The sequence below is a fragment of the Culicoides brevitarsis genome, chromosome 1 (genome assembly GCF_036172545.1).
Source record: "Culicoides brevitarsis isolate CSIRO-B50_1 chromosome 1, AGI_CSIRO_Cbre_v1, whole genome shotgun sequence".
NCBI lineage: Eukaryota > Metazoa > Arthropoda > Insecta > Diptera > Ceratopogonidae > Culicoides > Culicoides brevitarsis.
In genome coordinates, this window is record NC_087085.1 from 2,795,080 (window position 1) to 2,813,130 (window position 18,051).

At 24.1% G+C, this 18,051-nt stretch overlaps 1 long non-coding RNA gene across 2 annotated transcripts in view; it reads left to right on the plus strand.

The window, feature by feature from the left end:
• Window positions 1-1,582: 1,582 nt before the first annotated feature.
• Window positions 1,583-18,051, plus strand: part of LOC134827256 (uncharacterized) — a 52,115-nt gene continuing 35,646 nt past the window's right edge. For both annotated transcript variants that reach the window (XR_010161761.1, XR_010161760.1), the window contains exon 1: window positions 1,583-1,711. This is a non-coding gene — a long non-coding RNA (uncharacterized LOC134827256). The remainder of the gene's footprint in view (window positions 1,712-18,051) is intronic.

Below are 18,051 nucleotides of genomic sequence, written 5' to 3' on the forward strand. Positions count from 1 at the left end.
AAAAAAAAAAATAAAAATTCAATTTATAAAAAAAAAGTTCATACATGGCCTAAATCGCTAGTTTTCTACATATTTTCGACACGTTCGTACCGAACGGAGTGCAGATGAGAAGAAGAAATGAGGTAGTAGTCATGTACATTACATGCCTACAATAATAAAGAACGAAAGAAGTGAAGTGTATGCGAAAGAAGAAGAAGTCTCTTTTCCTATAGAAAGACAAATGATATGCGACGAAAATGTGGTTAAAGTGTTTTAGCTGTGTTTGTGTTGTGTTCTGTATACGGCTTTGCGTTGATTTTTCTCTTTTTTTTTTGTCTCATTTATCACATACCTCGTTATGCGTACGTCGTCGCTACTGGGTCAGTTTCAAAGCCATTTTTCAGCTATTTTCGGGCAAGTCGACAACTTTTCAACTAACCATCGCTCTTCACATGTGTGTACGTATCATGTTCGCTATACACATTTTAAAAACCACTTTGCTATGCGATACATTTTGCCAATTGACTTTCCACATGTTTCGCCCGTGTGTGCATCTATGGAGGTATGGCACGTACGACGGAGACACGATGTTTTCTCTCCGCATACACAAATACTCAGCTTTTATTCTACTCACGCAAATCGTACGGAATTTTTGCGTCGTTTTTCGGCTCCGTACGACGACGACGAGAGCCCGTACACACAAATACATCGACAACAAAATCAGCAGCAGCGGCAGACTGCCTCAAACATTCAAACATTTTTGATCAGTTGCTTAGTAGTCATTGTGCGGTTCAGTCACCGGTCTCCAAAAATAAGCAAAAAATATTTTTTTTATAAGTTGTATTTTTTTTTTTGTATTATTATTATTTAACTTATAAAAAAAACATATTATTATTATTTATACAAGACATAAAAAAATTACGTGAAAAAGAAACATAAAAAAAATAATAAAAACTATTATTAAATAAAATTAAATAAAAAAGACACGAGTGTTACCTACACACTTCAAAATTTCAAAAAAATACAAAAAACACGAGAACATGATGTGTAAAAAAAAACATATTTTTTTTTCGTCGAATACTAATTAAAGCAATTTTTTTAAAAACTCTCACAAAAATATCACGAGTGAATTTTCAAAATTAAATTTTTAAAAAAATTCTTCAAAAAAAATTTTTTAGATATGAAATTCCATTCTCTGCTTCAATACTCGAAAAAATGTGACCGACAGAAAAAAAATGTAAAGTTAATTGAAATGATTAGACTATCAATGCTGAAAACGTACATCATACATAAATATATAAAATATGTGAAGATGAAAAAAAATACAAAGACAACTTCGTACAAAAATTTATTAATATTAATATGATAATAATAAAATTGCTCCAGAGTGATATCAAAAAAAAAAAAGAAACTGTGTATGTGTGATAATACACATATTAAATTAAAAAAAAAATAAAAAAAAGAACCGAATTATGTAATATTTTTATAGTTCTATATATATAATTTTTTTATTATTAATATATATTTTTTGTTCGTAAAAGGAATATTTTTCGTATAATTTTTTAATAAAATACAAAATACAAAAAAAAAAAGTATTTGATAACATTAATAATATTAATATGAAACATATACAGTATGCTACATGAAACGACTTCAAAAGCGGAACTGGCATTTTTTCCCCGACTACATTTAGCACATGATAATCATTTGAGAGAAGATATTATTATTCAAGGTACGTATGAAAATAATATTATTAAATGATAACTACTGCATGAATTTCTTGAATTTTTTTACCGAGAAAAAAAAATATGTGAAAATATATATAAAATATTTAATAATAAAGAAGAAGGGAATTTCCGGAATATTAAATTATTTAATACTTTAAGAATTATTAATTTTACAAGAAAAAAAATATAAAACCAATATTTCCGTTCTAACATTTTTTTTAAATATAAAAAAAAATAAAGAATTTTTCATTAATTTATTATTATCATCATAAAAAGTACCGTTTATATATCGCATGATGATAACATATTATAAGCATTTTTAAGTTGTTTAATTAATTGAACAACGATCATTTTTTTATTATTATTTTTTTTTATTTTATACTAAAAAACGATTAACTTATGTTTCAATCAATGAACAGAATGAATTATTATTATAGATAACTGTTAATAAAAAATTGCAATTTTTCTTTTGCTCCAGAAAATTAGTTATTTGTACCTATTATTTTTATTATTTCTTACAAGAAATAGACAAAAAATTTTTTTTGCGATTTTTAAAGCAACAATTTATCATATATATAATATAACATGTATAAAATTCTATTTCTTGTAACTTTTTATATATGTTGAGTTCATTAATCTTGTTACACATTTTTATTAATTATCTTTGCAACAATGTTTCTAACAACTATCATTTAGAATATAATAAATAAATTATTTTTTATTATTATTTTTTTTTCTATGTATGCAACATTGTATATTTTATAAACATATATATTAATATATATAATAATAAAAAATTAAATAAAAAAAAAATTCAATTCATATGAGAATTGATTCCGGTCGTTAAATGCATATTTATATATTTATTATTATTTTTATTAAATTGCATATTTTTGCGATCATAAAAAAACAAAAGAAGAAGAAGACGAAGACGGATATGGAAAAAAAACGATGAATAAGGTTAACTTATTTCAACGAGGCAATGAAATCTTAATTAATAAACGCTTGAGTGAAAGCACATGTGATTTTGTTCATATTTTTATTTAAAAAAAAAATAATTCATGTATGAGCGCCATCGATAATTGCTTCACTTCGACGTCTTTCGGATTGATTATCTTATGATTTTTATGCTAAAAAAAAGTTTTTAGTTAAATTATGTTGTAAATTATATTTTTTCATAATTATTGTGCCTGCCTGAGTCGTATACTAATTAAGCAATGAGAAAGATTTTCGAACGTGCACGAAAAAAATTAAGAATATAATAATGATGAATGCACGAAAAGACAGGTGCCGAAGCATAAAACAATTGGGTAAGCTCAATGTTATTATAATAAATGTATTCGTACATTGTGATATCATGATGATAATAATCTTTCTCTCGTTTTTTTTTTTTAAATTTTATTATATATCCATCAACGAAGTAATTCATTAAAAGTTAATCATGAAATCTCGTAAAATTGAGTATTGAGTGACGGTAATTAATCTTTTTCAGATGTTTTAAAAAAAATATATTGGCAAAAAAAGAAATTAATATTAAAAATTTTATTTTTGAAAAAAAGAACCAAAAAAAATAATTTAATAAAAATTTTAAAATATAATAAAAATATATAAATATTTTAATAAAAAAAAATTTTTTTGAAAAAAAATTTTATTGAATCTTTTATTATTTTTAATATGTTTACAATTTATTATTTTTAAAAATTTAATTTTTTTATTTTTATTAAATTATTTTTAATAATAAAATTAAAAAAAATTTTTATTAATTGAATTTTAATTTAAAAAAAAATAAAAAATTTTTTTAAATATTAAAAATAATAAAAGATTTTTAAAATATTATAAATTAATTTCTTTTTATTTAAAAATTTTATTAATTATAATTTATAAAATAATTACTTTTATAAAATATTTTTTTTAATTAATTTTGAAAAAAAATATATTAATCAAATATTTTTTTAAAATAAAAATTATGATTTTGTAAATTTATCAAGATAAAATTTTTAAATATATTAAAAAAAAAAATTATTAAAAATATTTTTTAAGGATTTATTTTTATTTAATTTATAAAAATTCTAAAAATAATTAAATTTATAAAAAAAAATTTTGCAAATCGAAAAAAAAAATTTTTTTTTACAAAAAAATTAATTGAAAAATTTTTTTTTTATTTAATGAAAAATTAATAATTTTTTTAAAATTTAATTCAAAATAAATAAATTTTAAAATATTAATTTTAAAAAATTATAATTATTTAAATAAATTAAAATTAATTAATTAAAAAATATAAAAAACACGAAAACATCTCCCGAAAAGGAAAAAATAATTTCCAAGCACCCAAAAGGGGGGCGAACGAACAAATTTTAATTTAATGAACTAATAATCATCTATCTATGCGACACCCAAAAAACAACAACATAACATATTATTTACTCAGACACCTACCTCTCTTACTCGTTTTTAACGAAACACATGGCTGTCGAACACAGAGAGACCATTTGCCGCCCACAAATTAATATCAATTTTTTTTTTCATTCATGAAAAAACTCCGATACTCGACAAAAAAAAACAATCTTTTAATGATGATTTGCCGTTCTTGAATGTGTGTGCGAGAGAGAGAATGTGACATGATGTCACCCACGTGTCAAATAAACACACAGACTCAGACACATGTACTAATTTGGTAATAATGTATAATATTTTTCACCCAAACCCGACCATGTTCGAAACAAAAGTGCAAAGGCAACTCACATGTCTATTTTTGCGCACGTAAAATAAAAATACGACGAAAAAAAAGTGAACCGGAAATATGTCTATATACGTCACTAATTGCAGAAAAAAAAATTTTGCGAGAGAGAGTGCGAGCACCTGTTTTGTTTGACATTATTTTTATTGTTGTCATTATTATTAGAGAGTTATTTGTCCCAATCAAACTCAACATTTATTTATAACATGTATAAATCTAAATAAATAATAATAATGAATGGAACGATGATGAACGCCGTACTCGAAAAACTTTTAATAGTGTCTGCATATTTTCACTCTGCGACGACGAGCGACGTATGTGCGAATGGAATGTTGTTTGAAAAGAGACGTTTTTAAGTGTAAAATTTATTAGTATTATTATATTATATTATTATCATGTTAGTTGTATAGAATTTGAAATCAAATATGCCATAAATTTGATACTTAAAATTAAATAGAGGTTGTTCAAGTACACGAAACGAAAAATATTTTATAAAATTATGGATTGATTCAAAGCATTTTTTTGGTTTAGAAAATATGGTTTGTGGGCAATTTTTGATAGGCGAAAATTATTTGAACATTATTTTATTTGAAATTTATCAAATTTTATTTTTTTTCACATTTTCATACTCCTCATGGCAATATTTTCGCATTAAATTTCAAATTTTATTGATTTCTATTTTTTTTTTTTTATTTAAAACTTACATATTTTGGTTACATTAATAAATAAGTTAAAAATAAAACAAAAATAGAAATCAATAAAATTTGAATACTCCGAAAATTTGAAAAAATTGCCATGAGGAGTATGAAAATGTGAAAAAAAAATTAAATAAAAAAATCAGATAAATTTCAGAAAAAATAATGTTCAAAAAATTACAATTTAAAACACCTCATGAAAAATTTTCACATTTTTTTACTCCTCATTTCATATGATTATTTCGAAAAATCATTTTTATTGATATTTTTCTCAATTTTTACATTTTTTTTTTTAAATAAAGTTTAAAAATAAATGAAAATAAAATAATAAAAATTAAAATAAAATTTTCTCTTTTTCATACTCCTCATGAAAAAAAATTTGAACGTTCTCATTAATTTAGGCTCATAGCTTCTCTTCAAAAAATTGTCAAAAAGTAATTACATATCTTTAATACTCATGAATCACGAATTTTTATCCTTCGAAAGACAAATTTCACAAAATTGTACTCCTCATATTACACTTTTAAATAAATTATTAAAAAGTTTCACATTTTTGTACTCCTCATACCAATATTCAGATAATTTATGTTATTTGAGAACTTTTCTTGTAAAATTTCACAATTTTTCTCATTTTCATACTCCTCAAGGAAAATTTTAAACATTTTTTTGAATTGAATTTGATGACTTGTCTTCAAATTTTTTAAAAAAGTAATTACATATCTCATATTTTCTATGAATTAATAACTATTATTCTTCATAAAAAAAACAAATTTCTCATTTTTGTACTCCTCAAGTTTTTCATATTTTCAAATAATTCATCAAATTTGATACTTTTTTAACTAAAAATTTTCAAATTTCACATTTTTGTACGCCTCAAAGTGATTTTTTAAATTTTTCATGAAATTTGACACTTTTTTAAGTAAAAATTTTAAAATTTTACATTTTTGTACTCCTCATTTCACAATTCAATACTCCTCATGCCCAAAAAAACAATTTTTAAGCCCTTCGATCGGCTTTTCCTCCGAATGCGGCATAAATTTCAAGCGAAATGGCAGCAAATACAAAAATAATCTTATTTCCTTTATCATCATGCAATCATCTGTGCCAGTTGCTGATCGCATGATGATAATAATAATGATGCAAACAATCTATCCTGTCGTCTGAACGTTCGTGTCTATGGCGCAAAGATAGATAGAGAAGAAGTCAGACACCATCGCATATACGACGAACGTTTGTATAAATCATAATAATATTAATAATAACGAGAATTTATTCTTCGTTCGTTTTCAGTCAATTGCATAATACACTGCACATACGTATTAATGCATTTCCTCTGGTCGCCCCTTTTTTCAGTACAAAAACAAGAATGAGAGAGATAATACACAAAAAAATAATAATAATGAAAAAAAAAAAAAGTTTCAAGAAATAATTATAAAACTTTGGAAAAAAACGCTCATAGAGCTTCATTTCATCATCATCCATCCATCGTCAACGTGTTCGCTCAACGTTCGTCATTCATTCATTCATTCAGATCGCAGGCACTTGTTTTCCTTCAAAAAACTCGCAGCTCATGGCAGCAATCAACATGCTTCTTTGAGCGTAGGAAATGTGTGTGTGGATGCATGATGCCATCGCATGCATTGTTAAACTTAATGAAAATTATTTTTATGATGCATATCATATGAGCACGACGACGAGCGACGATGCAGCGGAAGAATAGAAAAAAAAGTTCATTTAATTTTTTTCTGCTTGTTTGTCTTATCTGCAGATCGTGGTTTGTCTTCGCGCGATGAAACGACCACAATTTTGTTCACACCTTTCTCAAAGTAAAGTCAATATAATTAAGTAATGGTGTGTTTAATTTTCCTCCTTTTTTTAAAAAAATAAATTAAAAATCCTTCGTCCATTTTTTCTATGAAAAAAAAAAAATACGACAAAAAAAACAGAACGAAAAGATTAAATGAAATAAATGTTTTAAGTTTTCATTACGCGTGGCTTCTGTTTTATTTTCCTTTTCCTCACATTTTTCCGCAGCACACTCACACATCTCACAGAGGAATACAAATTTCACACTAGAACTCCTGCTTAAAAAAGCAAAGAAAATTGCTACTTAAATTATTATTATTATTATCAAATGTGGTTGGTTGGAAGAAGAAGGCAAACGACGAGAGAGAGCTCAAAAGAGGAAAACGAAAGAAAAACTTAAATATCCTCGTAACACAGTGTTGCAATGCAGGAGGGAGTAAGAGACACCGCACAACTCAACACATTCATGGCACAAACGTGCTTCGACACTAACAACCATAACACGGCATATAATAAATAGGTGTGCTGTCAAACTTTTTTTCCGTATCAATTTCTTTTTCCTTCTTTTTTTTGGGTTTCTTTATGTTTGTTTTTTAGACTTTTCTTTTTCACTGTGTTGCCTTTGGATTTGTAGTTAAGAAGGTAGAGAAAGTTGTCGTTTGAAAATTTATTTTAACGTATTTTTAATTTTTTTGAAAATAACGTAAAAAAGCCCAATGCACATTTTGAAATTTTTCCCAATGCAAAATTTAAATGAATCTTGAAGATTTAAAAATCCACATCGGGCACAAATAACGAAATTTAAAAAATTATATTAAGTCGATATTAAGTAATTTGAAATTTTTGACCCAATGCACATTCTAATATTTTGCCCAATATACATTTTAAATATTTTCGTAAAGTTAAAAAATGTACATTAAAAGAAATTTTAGAATGTGCTATGGGTAAAAACTCAAAACTTGATTATCAAAATTGCATAAATAAAAAACAAATTTGATAATTTTTTAAACACTTGAGGAACCCCAATGCATATTTTAAAATGTCTTCCCAATGCAAATTCTGAATCTGCAAAAATTAAAAATTTGCATTGGGTAAGAATTTCCAAATGTACATAGAGTTATTCATTTTTTGAATTAATTTGAAATCAAATTTTGAATTTTTGACCCAATGCAAATTTTGATATTTTTCCCAATGTACATTTTGACAATTTTTGAATTTTAGAAGAAATTTGAACTATTGAAGAAATTTTAGATTGTGCTATGGGTGAAAATTCTGAAAATTGCTTACGTGATATAAAAATTATATGAAAGTTATTTAGATAGAAATCAAATATTGATAATTTTAACAACATGAAAAAACCTAATACGAATTTTAAAATTTCTTCCCAATGCAAATTTTAAATATTTTCGAAAAATGAAAGATCAAAAATTTGCATTGGGCACAAATTTCAAAAAATACACGAAATAAATACGTCAAGTAATTTGAAATAAATTTTTTAACCCAATGCACATTCTGAAAATTTGCCCAATGTACATTTTGATTATTTTTGAGAATTTAAAAATGTAAATTTAGAGAAATTTAAGAATGTGCTTTGGTCAAAAAATTTTTTGTGATATAAAAATCATATGAAAATCAAATTTTGATAATTTTAACCACATGAAAAAACCTAATGCACATTTTAAAATGTTTGCCCAATGCAAATTCTGAATCTTACGATTTTTTTAAGTTTTAAACTTGGTTTATATTAACTCGAAAAATAAATGTTCATTTTTTTATAAAAATTTTAGCCACGTAACAATTTAAAATTTTAACCCCAATGCACATTTTAAATAATTTTTTTTTAATTTAAAAGGACAGACATCATTTTCCGCTAAAATCTCATATTTTTTCTCATCCGAAATTTTGTAAAAAAAAAATCTCGTTTTAAAAGTTCTTTCTTTCTCTCTCTTGCCTCCTTTGCTAATTATTATAAGTAGAAAAAAACATGAAAAAATCCCTAAAATCTTACACTCGAGAGAGATGATGATGATAAGATGAGGCTTTATTGTTTTTAATGAGATGTTGAATTTTCTTATAATAGTGCCTTATTGCCCTCTTTATAGCTCATCTCATTTTTTTTTTGTTGATTGTTGACAGACGTTGTTCTAACGAAATTTAAAGAGAAACAACAAAAACACCCACGAAGCTCTTTTTTTTCATTCATGTGTTTTTTTTTTGTTAATAAACTTAACACATTTTTTTTTGCTTTCTCATTTCGGATTTTTTTTTAATTCATTCATGAATACTCGCATGGCAGTAGTACGATGATGATAAAGCATTACATCCGTTTCACAAAAAAAAAACTAAGCGCGCGCGTGTATAACTCATTTACATTTATTATTATCAGCTTCGTCACACATTCGAGCATATATTGAAATATAGACAAAAACAAATCAATACTAATTTCCTTTATTTTTATTTTTTTTTTATTTACAACTTGATATTTGCATGGCTTTCACTTGACTCGCGACGGTCGGTTAAATATTCCAAATATTTCACTCATTCACATTTTTTGTCTTATTTAACATTTTTTTGATTTGAAAAATGATTTTTATGCTCTGAACTTTTTATTTACTAATATTCTCGCTTTCTGGCACATTCCATTCATTTTTCACATTTTTCACGAACACGTTCGGATCTCTTTTTTTAATAAATAATCCTAAATGGAAATTTCAAGTATTTGTGTAAATGAATGAAAAATAAGTGAAAAATGCCGTTCCATTCAACGAACTTTTTTTTTTGTGTGTGTGGCGCTTTTTGTTATCAGTTACCACACGAGAGAGAGAGAAAAAAAGTGCGAGAAATAAAAAATCATAAATCACGACGATTTTTCGACGAATTTGCTTTGGATTTATCGAGTTTATCCAGAGACGCTGAATATTTTCTGCTGATTTATTGTTTTTTTTATTTTATTTTAATGTCGAAGAAAATTCAAAAAAAAAAAAAATAATGAAATTAATAACATTTTTGTGTAATTTTAACTCCGTAAATAAGGATTCCATCAAAAAACCACATTTTCAATGGTTTATTTACACTTCGCAACACAATTTAACAAAAAAAAAAAATTGGGAAAAAATTCAATTGAATATTTATTTGTATTTTTTTGTTTTATTCCTACATTTGGTTAACCTTATCGTCGTTGTGATAAATTTTATGTGTACGTAAAAATTTTCGTGGCACTAAAATTAATTGTATTTTTTTTTTAAATATTTATCGCAATTATTTTTTTCTCCTTTTATCTACTGCAACAAAAGCTGTACAAATTTTCAGGCAATTTTCAGGCGACATGCCGAGTTGTGTGCCTACAAAAAATGCAATAATAAAAACCTTGTCGAAAAAAAACTATTTTTTTCGCATAAATTATGTCCGTTGCTCGCTTCCTCCACGCCATCGCCGACAATAAACATGTTCCAAGTGTAATTTTGAAACGACAGACTATGTCAAAAAATTGTAACATTTTTTTTTTTTTTTTTTTGAATATTTTATTTATTCGAGTCTAACGTCGAAACTTTTTTTTTCTCTGCGTTACAATTTTTTTTCCTTTACCACAAAAATTTTCATATTGGAAACAAAGTTAAAAGCAAACAGTTTGACAAATTTGATACAATGTACTTTTCGACTCTTTTTTTTATTTTATTTCTTTTGTAGAAACCCCCTTTTATTTTTTTTTTTACTTTATAGAAAAAAAAAGTTTAATACAAAAAAAAAATTAAATGAAAAATTGATACTTTTCGTCTAATTTCGTTTGTTTGTTCAATTGTTAAAATAAAAAAACTTGATTTTTCATCAAATTTCTATTTCTTTTCCACGAAACGTACAGAAATAAATAAACAGGTGTGCCATTTTTCGAGGAAAACCGTAATTTGCTCTACTTTTGGGAATCGCAACGTAAACCGACCCGTATTTCGTCTTTCTGTCAATTACATCTTATCATGTAATTTATCATCGAGTTGAGATCCCGAAAAATATGTGACAGGTGTTCAATTTTTTTTTTTTGCTTCTTTCTAACGATGTTGGGTGACATTTGTGGGTGTCGGAAATTGTAGGTGACAAGAATTCGTATATGAAATTTTTTTTTGAGTTCACTTGACACTTTTTTTGAGAAGTTATAAGCAATAATGTGACTTCGGGTAATTGTCAGTGATGGATTTATGGAGAAGAGCTTAAGAGCCCTGAGATTTTTTTATGCTTGGTTTGGATTAATTGGAATAAAATTTTAGCTTATTTTTTTAATATTTTTTGATTTTAAAAATAATTTAAAAAATTTAGTTTAAAAATTTATAAAGAAAATTAATTTAAATTTTTTTTAATTTTTTTATTAAAAGAAATTTTAATTAATTTTTAATTTTTTTTATAAAAATTTAATTTTTATTTTTTTTTAATTTTTTATTTTAATTTTTTTAATTTAATTTTTTTTTTAATTTATTTTTTTAAATTTATTTTTTTTTAATTTATTTTTTTTTTATTTTTTTTAAATAATTTTTTATTTTAATTTTTTGAAAAATAATTTTTTAAAATAAATTTTATTTAATTTTTTTAAAATTTTTTTTTTAAAATTTCATTTTAGAAAAATTTTTTTAAAAATTTAAATTTTATATTTTTTTTAAAATTAATTTTTTATTTAATTTTTTTAAAATAAATTTTTATTCAAATTTTATTTTAATAAATTTTTTTTTTTATAAATTTAACTTAAATATATTTTTTTTTATTAATTTGAAATTTTTATTTCCTTAATTTTATTTTTTTATTTATTTTATAATAAATAATTTAAAAAAAAAAATTAAATTTTATTAAAAAATTTTTGCTTTAAAAAATGTTCGTATCCTTCAAATCACAGAAAATGATGATATGCCTAAAACCAAAAAAAAAAATATCTTTAAAGAGCACATATATCAACAGAAAAAAAATTGTTGATCAAACAAATAACTTTGAGTATTTATTTTCGGAAAGTTCTTCGTCTTTTTCATGTTTGATTTACGAATCAATATTTTTATTTTCGGCTCAAATCGCTGGTTTACCTACACATAAAGTCGTAAAAAAAGACCGTATTATAATAATATTATTGAAAACAAATATTGAACATAATAAATTTATGTGAAAGTCAAAGCTGTTTATTTTCGGAGCTGGATTCCGTTCGATTTATTTCATTTTTTTTTGCGGGTGTAAAGAAATTAATAGGGTGTGCAAATAAAAAATCTTTTGCCGCAAACTTGCGTAAAATAAATAAAAATTGCCAACCTAATGTTTACACGCAAAAAAAAAAAATATTTATGAATAAAACCGCAGCGATTTATGTAAATTAGGCTAGAATATTTATGCGGTTATTAACAAATGAAATTTTGTGCAATATAAAAAATTATTATTTTATATGAGGCTGTTTGTGTAATAAAAATAGAGCCAGCAAGTGTTACCAGCGGAATTCTAATGAAGAGAATGAGGAGAGGGTAGCTTAACGGATCAATATGGAAAAAATATAAAAATGGTATCTTAAATTGGTGGCTTACTACATCAAACGTGCGTGAAAAGAAGAAAAAAATTCACGCATCCATGATAAATATATAAATAATGAAAAAGTAATAATATATATATTTTTCATCATTATTATTCCATGTATGATTCTAATTTTTCCTGTCTTATTCGCCGTTACCATATTTATATGATTGCCGATGTATTTCCGCACGCGGTACCTCGTTATTACCGTGTGCATATTTTTTCCGTGCTCAGAAAGAAATTTTGTGGCAAAAAAAATTTATAACAAAATTTATTATATTTTTAAATTCCAAAAAATTATAGTTCATGAATTTTTTTCTTTTAAATCTGAAAAATAATTTTATATTAAAATTATTTTTTTATAAATTAAAAAAAAATCAATTAAATTAAAAATTACAAAAATTCAATTAATTTTTTCTTGAAATTCAAAAAAATCATTTAAAAATTAAAAATATACAAAAAAATAAAATTATTTTTTAAACGTAAAATTAAAAAATTTAATTTTTTTTTTAAAAAATAACAAAAAATTATTTTTTAAAATTAAAAAAAATATTTATTTTAAATTTTTATAAAAATTAAAAAAAAATTTTTTTGAAAAATAAAAATTTATAGTTCATAATTTATTTCTGAAAAGTTTAAAAATTAATTTTAAAATAAATAATTTAATTTTTTAAAATTACAAAAAAAAAATCAAAATTTTTATAAAATAATTTTTTTTTAAATTAAAAATATAAAATGAAAAAAAAAAATTAATTTAATTTAAAATTAAAAAATTTAAATAAATTTAAAAATAATTTTTATTTTTATTTTAATTTTTAATTTTTTTCAATTTTTTCAAATAAAAACTTTTAAATATTTTTTTTTATTAATTCTATAAAACTTTATAAACTTTAACTTATTTATTTTATTTTTTCAAACAAAATCTAATAAAAAAATATTTATAACAAAAATACAGAAAAATAAAACTTACCAAAAAACTTCTATCAGGGCAAATTTCCGTATTTGTTAGAACCATAACTCAAACAAAAATCCCTTTTAATACAGAAAAAAATCGAAACTTGTTCATTTTTTTCTGTTTATTTGTCTTGTCTGAAAACGATAAATTTTTGCTCTTCCTGCAAATAATAAATAAATAAATAAATAGAAAAATAACAGAACAATCGAAAAAAGGGATAACAATCGTAATTGACGAGGAAGTCGATTATTTATATGTGGACACATTAACAACGAAGAAAATGAAATGAAAGAAAAGCCACAAAAAAATTCACCAAACAGACAGATATATATGAGAATTATTACAGATTTTTTTTTATTTTTTTGTTTCGAGAAAGCATCTTATGTGCTTTGAATTTTATTTCATTCGCTATTACATCATATTCATATCCAAATGTGGTACAAGAGCCTTATGTCGACCGCACTATTATTTATATTTCAGACATTTTTGTAAAAAAAAGCGGAGCATAATAAAAAAAAATCCTTCTCTTTTTTCAAGTTTCACAAAATGATGCGTTTTTCTGAAGGTACGAGGTTGGTCATACCCGTAAAATAAAATAAAATAAAAAGAGAGAACATCTGGTTTTTCATGGGTTGTTTTATTTTTTTTTTTTTTTGTCTGTACTTCACATACGAATATGAATATAAATCTTCTAGGATTATTAAAGGATATTAAGTTAATAGGGAAATCCTTTTGAAAACTATTCCTTCTCATTTTCCCTCTGCACAACTTTCATTTTTTGCGGACTTTATTTTTTTTGATAAATAAAGAGCTTTGTAGGTCTCATTAATTTTTTGACGTACCTGACAATGAAGGTTTTCATGATGATTATTATTTTATTATTCCTCACAAAGGGCAGGATTTTTCACAAACAAAACCAAAGTCACTCGTGCAAAAGTAAATTTAATTTATTTTTAAGCTGCACAAAAGCCTTGACAGTGTGGAGACGCCTCCTCATGAGCTATGAGATATCATTCGGCAAAGTTAAAAATAAAAACCCGAAAAAGGGAAATATCATTTATCATTCACAATTTAGTGCTGTTGTGTCAATCACTCAGTCGACGCACACCGAATGACGAAGGAAAAACTCCCTTTTTACATACATCATTAAGTAATATTGTCAGGTGAGGTTCCGTTTGTCGAAGGAAATGACGATACAGTTCAAGGACGGATCGGAAAAATGTGTAATGGGCAATTAAAATTAAAATATTAAAAAAAATTACATAAATTTTATGAAAAATTATTTTTATAATTATCAAGAACAAAATTTTTAAATTATTTTTAAAAATTAAAATCTATTTAATTTTGAATTAATTATTTTATTTTTTTTTCGATATAACAAATTTTCGAAAATATTTCGAATATCAAATTTTTTAAACTAATTCGAAGCTAAAATTTTCGAAAGCAATTCGAAGTTTACAAATTTTTTAAAATATTTAGCAAATTTTCGATAATAGTTCGAAGTTCAAATTTTCGAAAATAATTCGAAGTTCAAATTTTCGAAAATAATTCGAAATAAATTGATTCAAATAATTTTGAGGCTTATACATTCGTTTTTGAAAAAAAATAAAAATTTTCGAAAATTAAAAAAAAATCAAATAAAGATTTTAAAATTGAACTTTACTTAAACTAATATCATTTTCGAATCCTTAGATATCAAATTTTCGAAAAATTTAAATTATTTTCAAGAACAAATATTTAAGCCTCAAAATTATTTGAACTAATTTATTTAAGTTTAAATAAATTTCGAATTATTTTCGAAGTTTGATATGATTTCGAATAACTAACAAAAAATTGATCTTCGAATTATTTTCGAAAATTTGTAAACTTCGAATCATTTTCGAAAATTTTATCTTCGAATTATTTTCGAAAATTTGTAAACTTTGAATCATTTTCGAAAATTTTATCTTCGAATTATTTTCGAAAATTTTATCTTCGAATTATTTTCGAAAATTTGTTAAATTTCATCTGTATATCAAAATTTGAATGAAAAATTTCACTAAAATTAATTTTCAAAGGGTTTTTTACATCCCTGAGCGGTACATGTTTTCCCACACCGCACACAAAATGAGAAACAGAACACTGCGGTTAATTGTTGAAACAAGACGCGTTCCAAAGTTCATTATTATCGGCATACAAGCGATTGTTATTACTCGGTCTTACATTCTAAGCCTATCGATATATCTTCATATTCCTCGTTTTGTTTGTTGAGCGTATAAAATATTGCCTTGTAGTGTAATCTATATGTTGATATGGTAAGTTGCCTACTAGAAGAGCCATATACCTAATAATAACAAATAGAATGGAATGTGAATCTTATTACATCATCAATATGTTTTAAGAGACTAGCTTACAGTTAATAACAGTTTTTGTTGTCTTTTTTTTTTTTTTTTTTTTTGATATATGCATGCGAGGAGCTTAAGCGATGTCAGAGAGAGAGAAGAGCAGATCAAAAGAGTACGTGCTGTAATAATTTAGTTGATGTTGCTCCTCCGTTCCGTTTCAAAGTCCCTCAATACATTCATAATAATAATAAAGTCATTTGTATTCTCGGTATGTGGTTTCCAATTTTCAAAAGTGATTTTGGATAATAAAAGAGAATTAAAGGATTATAAATGGGAAAAGCTATGTGATTTTATTTTCAGTCTCGGTGTATAACGAAAATTTATTCTCGCTCCGCTGTGTGACATGTTTGTGTGTGTAATGCAACACTCAATTTGTCTCTTTCATATAAATTCAAATCGAATTAGTATTAATTATATGGTAGAGATACGAGAGAAACAAGTGTTCTGGCTGCAATAACACACATTAAATCAGCATAACAAAAGAACTGAATCTGGCACATAAACACATGTGGATTTAATTGGGAAAGTACTGTCATTAGGGTAGGGTAGAAGCGATCGATTCCAGCTAAATAATGAATGAATCGAAATTCGGCAGAAGGAAAATATCTCGTCTTTTTCACATTTTCAACTTTAGTTTTTCTTTTGTACCAAAGTTGTTCTTGATATTTTTTTTTGCATTTTATAAATTTGAATTAGCAAAGAGCGATTTTCAAATTTTTTAACGGAAATTATTTTTGAATTGATATTTACGAATTTTATTATTAATATTTATCAGAATTGCTGTAAAAATAAAAAAAAAATAAAAATTAATGAGCAATAATAGAAATTTTTCCATCTGTTTGGTTAATTAAGCGGATAAAAGATTTTCAAAAATTTAACGGTAATTTTTTGAATTGACATTTAATAAATTTGTATTAAAATGTGACAAAAATAATTAAAATTTTTAAATTAACTATCAAAAAAAAATATATAAAATTAAATATAAAAAAAATAAAAAAAATTAATTTTGAAAAAATTAAAAAAAAAAAAAATTTTAAAAAAATAAATTTTGAAAAAAAAATAAAAAATTTTTAAAAATAAAAAAAAATCATTTTAAAAGAATAAAAAATGCTTTTAAAAAAAAGAAAAAAAATTAACGTTTACAAAAAAATGATAAAATAAAAAAAAATGTTGAAAGAATATAAAAAAAATAAAGAAATGAAACTTTAAAATTAAAAAATATAATTTAAAAAAATTAAAAAAAAAATTTTAAAAAATTAAAAAAAAAATAAAATTTTAAAAAAATTTTAAAAAAATTAACTTTAAAAATTAATTTTGAAAAAATAAAAAAAAAATTAAAAAAAAAAAAAAAATAAAAATATAATTTAAAAAAAAAAATGATTTTGAAAAAAATAAAAAAATAATTTTTAAAAAATTAAAAGAAAAATAATTTCTTAAATTTTTTAATTAATTTTTTTTTTTTAATTGAAAATATTTCAAAAAAATCAATTTTTTTAAAAATAATATTTTTAGTTACTCTAAATAATTATTTTTCACCTTTTGACCTATTTCTTTAACACACAGAAAAAAAAATTCTCACGAGGGATTTTCCGTTGGTCGAAAAACAATTTTCGTTAATTTTTCTACCCTTACAAAATAATGAGGTGAAAATCACACAAAGCTCCATTGTAATCAAACAAACTCATTTTCGTGCGACATATTTTGTGCCGTGTACTAATTAAATATAAATTAATGGTCACACGTTCGGAGGGTCAATAATCCACAAAAAAAAAAAACGAGGAAAAGCAGCAGCTAACACACAAAAGAATTGGCACAGCTCACTGCATGTCATAAGGGAAAAGGTTAATGGCTAACCATTTATTATCGTTGCTGCTCAAACACACAAATTTTTCACATTTTACACCATTTCGCTGGCATTTTACACATGTGTGTGTGTGTGCGAGGATTTTTCTCCGCAAAATGCCTTGGCAACTTGACAAAGTGTGAAAATGACTTTTTGAAAGCTTTTTCCTTGAAACTCCCTTCCGCATGATATTTATGGGTCCATTGAGAGATGTCGTCGTCGGCGTCGCGTGAAAAAAAAAGAGTCACATGTAATGAGACCAAAATGCTTTTAATGAACGATTTGGGTCATTCGCCAGCGACGACGTCGACAACAACCTTAAGGGCGTTTTTATGATTGTAAAATATGTTAAGTATGCGGAAATGGCCATGCGCTTCATTCGTCTACCTACGTGCG